Below are 9,206 nucleotides of genomic sequence, written 5' to 3'. Positions count from 1 at the left end.
CAAGAGTTGGCGGTGGGTGGTGATGACTAGCTGCCTTCCTTCTAGTCTTACAGTGCTAAATTATGGACGGCTAGCGCAGATAGCCCTCGTGTAGCTTTGCGCGAAATTCAAACTAATTATATTTCTCCTTTTGACAAATAAAAGATAACTGTATATCCAGGAAGGTAAGGAATTGAACATTTGTCAAGGACACCTTACCTTCCTCGTTAAGACGTTAATATGATGTTGGTAACTGAAGCTTTGAATTGTTACTTTCATATAAAAAATCATTTCTGCTGAATCACATTTTTACACAACTTACGAAGCTTCTTATTTCTCAAATTATATATTTTATTATTTCTAAGAACTAACGAGTGGAAACAAAGAATAATATACAATAATACGTCAAACAAATTATATCTGACATATCCACCGCCGATAAGGCTTTCGCCAAATACCAGGTCGATTGGGACACGACAGATATAGTAGTGGTTTAAGCGCTACTTATATCATCAATTGCACAAGCAAAAATTGTTATGAAATGAACAAGGTTATGTAAGTGGGGTGTAAGTATTACAGATCTTATTTTAAGTCATTTGGAATTCAGAATTAAAGTATGCTGACAATGCTACGTTTGCACTTATAAAATATTTTTATCATCCTTCTTAATAAGTTAACTTTTTACCTTCTAAATTCTTGTAACGAAGGAAAGTTTTCTCGAAATCTTAATCTTCTGTGTATCAGTTAAACTGACCATTAATTTGGTCTGTTCTTTTCTCTGACTATGTAAGACATTCAAACCTAAATACGGAACGTTCTGTTTTATTTTCATATGCCAGAAGTATGTGACGCATTCTGAGCTATGACACACGACTATTATTCAAGCAACTTAACTGTTGAAATTATGTATCTATTTATAACAACCAGTACCATCTGAATAATCTTGAGGTCTACTCTACTTCTTATCAAATACACCAATCAGCTTTGTAATGGAAACTTTCGCGTTATACTGATTAATCTTGTGGTACTGTAATTTGTTCGAAAAGACATAAAGGTTTTGTTCTTGGCCACTAAAACTACATTCAGGTAGAATGACACAGACTATTTATTTCACAACTATTATGCAGAGATTTTAGTTAAGGGAAACGTACAGCTGCAGGATAGTCAATTTCGGGTTTAATGTGAAGCATGAATTAACGGGAAACAGAAACGTAAGTACCTCCTTGCATGTGTGTACTCATGGCTTTTCCATTACTTTGTGAGTATGTATAAGTAACGCCTCTCGATGCGAAGTCTTATTATTAATATGCTGAACAGTTGCATGTATCTCATTAGCGAAAAATAAGAATGATATTGCACGACATTGACTCCAAAATTTATTCTTATTTTTTGTATCTTAACCCAAATCGTCAGGAGGCAAATGATTCATGTAAAACACTGTAAAGAAATATAAAAATATTTACGTTTGTCTTTTATTTCTTACATTTCCTTCTACGTAGGTATACATAAAGAAATTTTGTGCGTTTACCTAATTTCTGATTTTTGGCGAATAATTGACCAATGACGCAGCATGTTCGAAAAAAATACATAGTTAAAAGTATATTCGCTTTATAAGGCATCAATAGTACTCAAGAGCTAAAAATTTATTGCATCTGTAGGATATACCGGAAGAGTTCCCGCGTATTATTATTCCCTTCAACTTTATTGGGCGAAAGAGCCTGTCTGGTGCCTGAAAGCAGCGCGTGCGCGATCAATATTACAGGTCTCGCGAGGCGAACAGACGAAACGTTCGTTGGAAGGGTGCCAGATGAAGTATTCAGCCAAACACAGTATACACTGTAATCAGTGATGTTGCTACCGCATGGTGAGTTGTTAAGCCAGGGCGTTTAACTTGTTTACTAGCCTTTACAAACGGTTAGAATCTGAAAACACAATATATTTAGGTTAATATAGGAAGTTCTTGGATTTACTTGTTAAATCAAGTGCTATTAATTATGTAAAACAAAACACTCCAATCAATCAAGACTAGTATTGCTACTGAAGAGCTGAAGAAATCGCGAATTTTTTTACAATTTACCTGATATCGTACAGCAACTACAGGGAGTGTCAAACGCAGGAATCGATAAGTAATACGTTGAAATCTTTCTGTTTCAGATATTAACAAATATGGCATTCATTAAGGCAGTCAGTAATGAACACTTAGAACACTAATAACCAAAATTTTTGTCTTGTCATCGATTTAATGCTAACAATTCCTGTTTATTATGGATATTTTAAAACACTTCTATTGAAATTACCTTCCGTGCTAAACATTGTGTGTTTTGTTTCGTCGTATGAAATATCTGTAATAGTTATTATTGTAATATTTGGCAGTTTTCCGTGTAGACTGTAATACTATAGTTAATTCATGTAGTGTTGATTATTGAATGACTTCGGTTATACATGCAATTCTGTGTCAGACAAAGACAAAAGCAAAGTGCTGTTCTATAACCTCTTAATAACAACAAACTCAACAGCTAGTCAGTGTAATCAAAACAACGTCTGATTTGAGACAGATATAGTTGCAGTAATGATTATCATAGTATATGATCCATATATAGCTTTTTTTCATTTATTTGGTAAGAAACCTCAGTCAACTGCGTTTCGTAAGATTATTTATATTTTAGGCTTTCGTGCTATTTTCTTTTCATTTCTTTTGAGTGTTTGAAAGACCAGATGAAAAACAACATATATTTCTTGAGATGCACACGCTGAATACAACGTGTTAAGTAGTACTTCTACAGCGTCAGCAAGGCTTCAGTTTACAGCTGGCTAGCTGTACAAGCCAGCAGTATTGAGCACCACTAGATTACATTGTTTTTACTTCCTATAAGAAAACGACTATGCAAATGTTTTGTAATAGAAAAGAATCGCATGGTACTTTCCATTGCAAAAACTCTATCATGAGACTGTTAGGTCCAAAAACACCTCTCCTTTTAAAGGCTTTCTATATTTCATATATTTAGTGTACGTGTACAACGGTTTTCCAGCGCCCGCTTCAACTGTCCGATTACGTAGAAACACATAGGTTCTGTGTCCGGCAACTTGAACAGCATGATTTCGTAAGGAATAGCTTCGTTCTCCAGCTGCTGAAGGTATGAATTGGTATGTCATGGAAGCAGCTTGTATATGCGTTACTTGTGTCACTTTTCCAGACAGAGATCCTTCTTGATTATGCTGCATACCTTTGCCTGGGACACATGGACGACTTTTGCCACTGATCTTTGTGTTTGTGGATTCCTACCTGTTATAAGACGCTGCCCTTTGTTTACCACCGTTAAGATATGACTTGTTACAAGTCCCTTTCTGGGAGGTCGGGTCCATAAGTTGATCCACATTCCCTTGTTTTCGAATGTTGTTGAGAACAAGGAGTATTTCTGTCTTGAAAATTTCAAATTCCCGATCCGGAAACATCTTTATGATTTGAATATATGAATATTTTGCTTTTGGCAAGAACTGTTACATACTCTTTCCAACAGCAATCAATTTTCGGCGGCTTCATACTACCTAAGACATATTAAGTGATATCAAAACGTAGTTACGATATATGTCATTCCACCGTTAGTTTATATTGGCTGTAGTTGTACATGACTTGCTGAATCGCATATTCAAGATTATTTTAATATTACCTACTCAATCTCCTGGATTGTCAGTGATAAGTTTTTTTCCCGATTTGTTAAAAACAATAACTATATATGTTTGTAGGAGTTTTAGGATATTGTTTCATGGTGTTTGTGTGTGTGTGTGTGTTTTGTATATTTGAGCAGACGAGATAATTTAATTTTTTGAATTTATTTTGTGTAAACTTACCCATCGCATTTTTTTGTCTTTCACCAAAGTAAAAAGAATATTGAAAAAAAAAGAGACTCGAATCTACTATCTGTCATGTGATAAAGAGTACTAATGTTTACTTTTTATCTCTGTCAAAATATGTCGTCTAAAACATCCCTGAACGAATGCTTAACTCGGTAATATTGTCGTTTCAAGTTTAAGATTTTATGAAGTTATAAAAAGCTTCTGTACACATCAAAGGTTATGAGTATAAGGTATTGTAATAAGTATAATGTAAATTATGAATGTACTATGAGTTTAAATTAACATGACTCTCCTTATTTTTTCATAATGATAATATACTGCGTTTGATACATCTTCGGAAGGCTCGTGTACAGTATATACTATACTATAATATACGTTAGACGTTCTTGTTAAAGGTATATATATATATATTTTATGCGAATATAATGAGGCTGGCCTGTGAATTTTGACGTTGTGTGATTATCTGGATGTTAGAAATTAATTATAAAGTTTGTGTTAATACATGTAATGAAAAGAAATGTATGTCTCAACTATACTACAAAAAAAAGTCACATGGGCAACAGCAGCATAGAAGAAAATATAGAACAAATAAGTTAGTCACTTTGTGTAAGTTATTTAGTTGATTAGCCCTATAGGTGGAGCTTTAAGAGGTTAAATGGCTGCTTTATTCCGTGTATTTAATTGTTCAAAATATTTACAAGATAAAAATACTGAAGTATAAAATGCAGAATTCTCAATTACTAAAATTTTGTTGTTCTAACTACATATTTGTAATACTCTACTACTACTATAATTATCAACTTTTTTTTTTACAACTTCTTAAAATATTTGTCCGACCTTGATGTTAGTGATATAATTCCAATTCAAACTGCTATATTTTTAAAAGATGAATTATAATCTTATACGATGTTGGCCTTCTAATATATGTGAAATAGCAGGTAAATGACTATATACAAAACCATAACTTTAATGCAAATAAGAACACTGAAATACACTTTGAACCCACATCAACGCTTATAAAACTGTAAGTAAAACAGTACAACATAGTAAGAGAGATAGACCAGAGGTTTTCTGCACTGTTGTAGGATATGTTTTTAATCTAGACGTTTCTAGAAACGTGTATTATTGTTTTACTGAAAGGAAATTTAATGTAACCTGCTGAGTATTGTTTGGAACTTTCACCAAATTTAAGGAATATATAAAAAGCGTGTTAGACTGGACAGACCAAGTGAGTCTGTCAGTGTATCAGTAACATATTGTTTAATCAGTGAATGCAGTCAACCAATTAGTTCGTTAATTAATTTAGTGCTGCAAAATACTGAATGCGTTTTGACGAAGAAATAGAAATACGAAATTAGCAAATTACCCTAGCTAAGGAATTTGAAGTTGAAAAATAAAACGTTTTGGTTATCGTTAAGTATATTGGACTTTGCATTATTCTAAAAGAACCGGCCAAAAATATATACCATTAGAACATTGGGGTCAGAAATAGGATTACATTGGTAAATATAAAATCGAAACAAAAATTCAGTTTGGCCACGACATATGTTTGAAACGATATTGAAGATGTAATGGAAATGATAAAACAGTGGAAAGAAGATGAATCAGAAAAAGAATAAAAATTAGAATAAAATGAGAAGGAATTTAAAAGAACATCAAAAAGAAAGGGACAAAATTAGAAAAAGAAACTGGAAATTAAGAGAAAAAGTTCAAGAACGCAACATAAATCTTGTAGTTTGTTTGTTATTAATCACAAAGCTATACAATAATCTATCTGTTCTCTGTTCACTACGGATATCGAAACTTGGTTTTTAGCGCTGAGATACTGAACGGCAAGACTTACACAGCTATTGCGATCAAAAATTAATTTGATCAAAGACGAGATTGAGAATTTCATAGGAATATACAAAAGGAAATCAATGAAGTAAAAAACGACATAAATAAAATAAAAAAGAACATAAGGACATCAGTGAAGATCAGAACGATTATAACAACAAAACGCATAAAGCACAAAAGACCATCAATACCAAGATAAAACATCTAGAAACTAAACTGACAAAGTTAAAGATCAAACTCGCCTCTGTTAATATCTGAGCAAATATTCCAATTTTATACTCCATTAACTATACAGTGTTACCACTACTGGTGTGTCCCATATGACATAAGGATGTTCTCATATTACTCCAACTATACCTCTACCATATCTTGTTACAACTTAGCAGGCCAGCCCAATTGCGAAACGAACAGATTATAATGAAAATGCACTATAGGAGGCATAGTTTCAATAATGTACAAAGTGAATGGATGGAGCAGTCAATATTAAGCTATTCATCTAGCTGCAAATTTAAAAGTACCAGTTTTAACAACATTAAGCAGCCTTCCAACTGAGAGTGTAATAACTGCCAGACATTTATGGCCACTTTATCAAATGCAGCTAGAGTACCACAACAAAGAGAAGTTTCTAAAGTAAAGTTTAGAAGCAGAGGAAAGACGAAATCTTAGCAAAAATTTCTAAAGAAGTAAAAACAAAAAAAAACTTGTCCATCTGTGTTCCCCAGGTGGTCAACATGAAATTATGGATTCCTTGGCACACGACTAATTCATAAACGCCATAGTGGATGACAGTATGCGATATGACTAAAGTAAAGTAGATGCACATCTTTAAAGTAAACTGACCAATTGGTAATAAAATTTGAATTAGTAAAAATTGAAGATAAAAACAAAAGTCGCTATCATTGCTTTATGGGATTTTCAGATCAAATAGTTTAGTAACATCAGTTCCATATGATGGAGGTCTAGAAAGCTCAAATGGTGAATTAGAAAACTCAGAATGGGAGGAATAAACCATTGAACAGTAGGTGTTTCAATTTCAACTTAAGACAAAATATTGAAAGGAGTTCCACACAAAGTTTTTTTATGAAATAAACGTTACTCCTAAAGGTTCAAAAGTAACGAAAACTGCTGTAATGTAGAAAACACAGACATTATAGCTGCGGTTGTGATAAACCTACAGAATACAATAAACCAAAGTGACAATGTACTGAAGATGAGTCCCTTAGCCCATCTTGGTTGTAGAGGTAGCATAGAGCTAACCCAACACTATAAAACAAAAATTAGCTGGACTTAAGAGGTGAAGTTTAGCTATCTATTCTTCATATGCTCCAATTTACAGGGAGTTCATTAGTTTAAAAAACAGCCCATGAGTCAATGAATGGCTTGGTGAGATGTCTTGCAACATGTCGATTGACACTGGTTCTGCGGCTACTACTGTTCATCCTGATTTGGTAATGAAAGATAGGAAACTACCTCCGAAGATGAGGCAAGATGATGGATTGTTGTGAACAGTAAGTAATTATAAAGTTCCAGGTGTCGAGCGCACACCTACATATCAAATTTAGAATAAAATACTTAAAAACAATTATATTTGTCATACGACATTAGTATTAGACCTATTATAATTTTAAACACTACATAATAGGCCTGATACTAATGTTTTACAGCAATTATAATTACGCTTCGCCAGTTTGTAAAAGGGTGTACATTCTATAGCATTTGTTGTTGTAACAAATGGCTTACACAAACAGTGTTTCGACCAATACTGTATTTATTGAATCCCCGCCGTCTTGAAGAGCTCTGAATGGAGCGAAACGCGTTGTCGGCAATGGATGTGACAAATATGGTGTAGTTGGAATACTATTATTATACCCTTCTAATTCTTAGGGACTAGATAAAGAATGTAGTGTTTGAAAATATAATAGGCCTAATACTAATGTCTTATGATTAATATAATTATAATCATACTTCGTCAACTGATGTAAAATGTACACACAATAACAATTGTTGAAGTGAAAATAATAATTCCAACTGTATTACAACAACTGTTTACTCAACAATATTTTATATCTGCTCAGCTCCGGGAAGTCTCGTCTGTAAACAATGCACTTATCGATTCTTTTTCTGTTCAACCTAAAGCATAGATTTATTTTTACTATGAAACTTTAAAATATAATTCTGAATGCTTTGTTTCTCGTGTGATTTTCCTGCTTTTTCTTTGAATGTTTATTAGTGCAGCCTCTCGGCTCACACCCTTTTGTGACTGAGCAACAACTAATGAAACTCAACTTTTAAAATAACTACATGCAACGTTTAAATAACGTTTTTTAGAGCAGAATATAAACTGTTTAAATCCGTTTAGAGTAAATAAAGTGGTGTGAGAAGTGACTTATGATTTCGTAGGAAAATGACAGGTTCTAAATGCTGGGAGAAGAACAATGAAATGCAGTGGGAAGTTTAGAAAACCTATGAACAATCCATAGATCTGGGAATTACTTGGTAGTTTCTTTAGACGTGAAAATATTTCGTGTTAAATTATACTTGTTTCAAATTATGACAAAACATCAGATAATCTTTATTAGTTTTAAGGAATACAGTAGCGACAACAAGATATTCAAGTGATGTTTATTGAATATGATTGTAAATTTGTTGTATTCAAACAATGCACATAAATAACTTTTCATTTATTGAAAACAAAGTATATTTAATATACATAAATTAATTTCTACGAAGAATATTGTTAGAAAAATAGTTTCTCTTATCTTGACCTAACATTATTTAGAAAAGTTAGGTGTTAAGTCACTAATGTATTCGGCCAAATAAAGTTTGAAAGGAAACATGTTAATGAACATCAATAAAGATGAAATACAACCTTTTATTCAACAATAAGAAAATTGGAATTCTAAAACGAAAAGAAAGTATGTAAATGTGTTTAACAAACGTGTGTAATAACAAAATTTTGGAAATTATACGGCACAATATTAAAATACATTATTTATCAAGCTAAAACTAGATACTATTTAGTAAGTTTGTTCTAAATTTCATGCAGTTCGCCTAAGTATTTCAACTCTGGGAATAGAAGCATCAATATACGAGTATATCAGTGGTTCTTCTAATTGACCAGGAAACGGTTAAGGCTTCAACCATCATGTTACGTTAAACTTCCTACTGATCAAACAACAATACTGTTTTTTTTAAACTTTTAGATTATAATCATAGCCTACAATAACGCCTTTTCCTTGGATTTAAATCCAGTAAACAATTGCATTGCATAAGGAAAAATAAAAATTACACCTTACATTTTAACTTCTATAATTAGCAATAAAGTGACTTGAGAATTAATAACATTAACGTTTAAAAATATAAATGAAGTATATAAAACTTAAGGAGAAATAACAATTTTGATTAACCAACGAAAGTGTTCTTTCTTCACTTCATTATTGTCCTTAAATTGCCCAGCCACTAAAAGAAAGTGTTCTTTCTTCACTTCATTATTGTCCTTAAATTGACCAGCCACCAACAGAAAGTGTTCTTTCTTC

At 32.5% G+C, this 9,206-nt stretch overlaps 1 protein-coding gene across 2 annotated transcripts in view; it reads left to right on the top strand.

The window, feature by feature from the left end:
• Positions 1 to 1,780: 1,780 nt before the first annotated feature.
• LOC106477662 (neutral and basic amino acid transport protein rBAT-like) overlaps positions 1,781 to 9,206 on the top strand; it is a 43,700-nt gene continuing 36,274 nt past the window's right edge. Inside the window, exon 1 of one of the 2 annotated variants that reach the window (XM_022381497.1) lies at positions 1,781 to 1,843. The gene's annotated coding sequence lies outside the window, so the exon portion shown is untranslated. Of the gene's footprint in view, positions 1,844 to 2,072; positions 2,106 to 9,206 lie in introns of those variants that run through there. The other variant, XM_022381498.1, reaches the window with a different exon arrangement.

The sequence above is a fragment of the Limulus polyphemus genome, unplaced genomic scaffold, assembly GCF_000517525.1.
Source record: "Limulus polyphemus unplaced genomic scaffold, Limulus_polyphemus-2.1.2 Scaffold168, whole genome shotgun sequence".
NCBI classification, from domain to species: Eukaryota; Metazoa; Arthropoda; class Merostomata; order Xiphosura; family Limulidae; genus Limulus; species Limulus polyphemus.
This window is presented reverse-complemented; position numbering and strand designations above follow the sequence as displayed.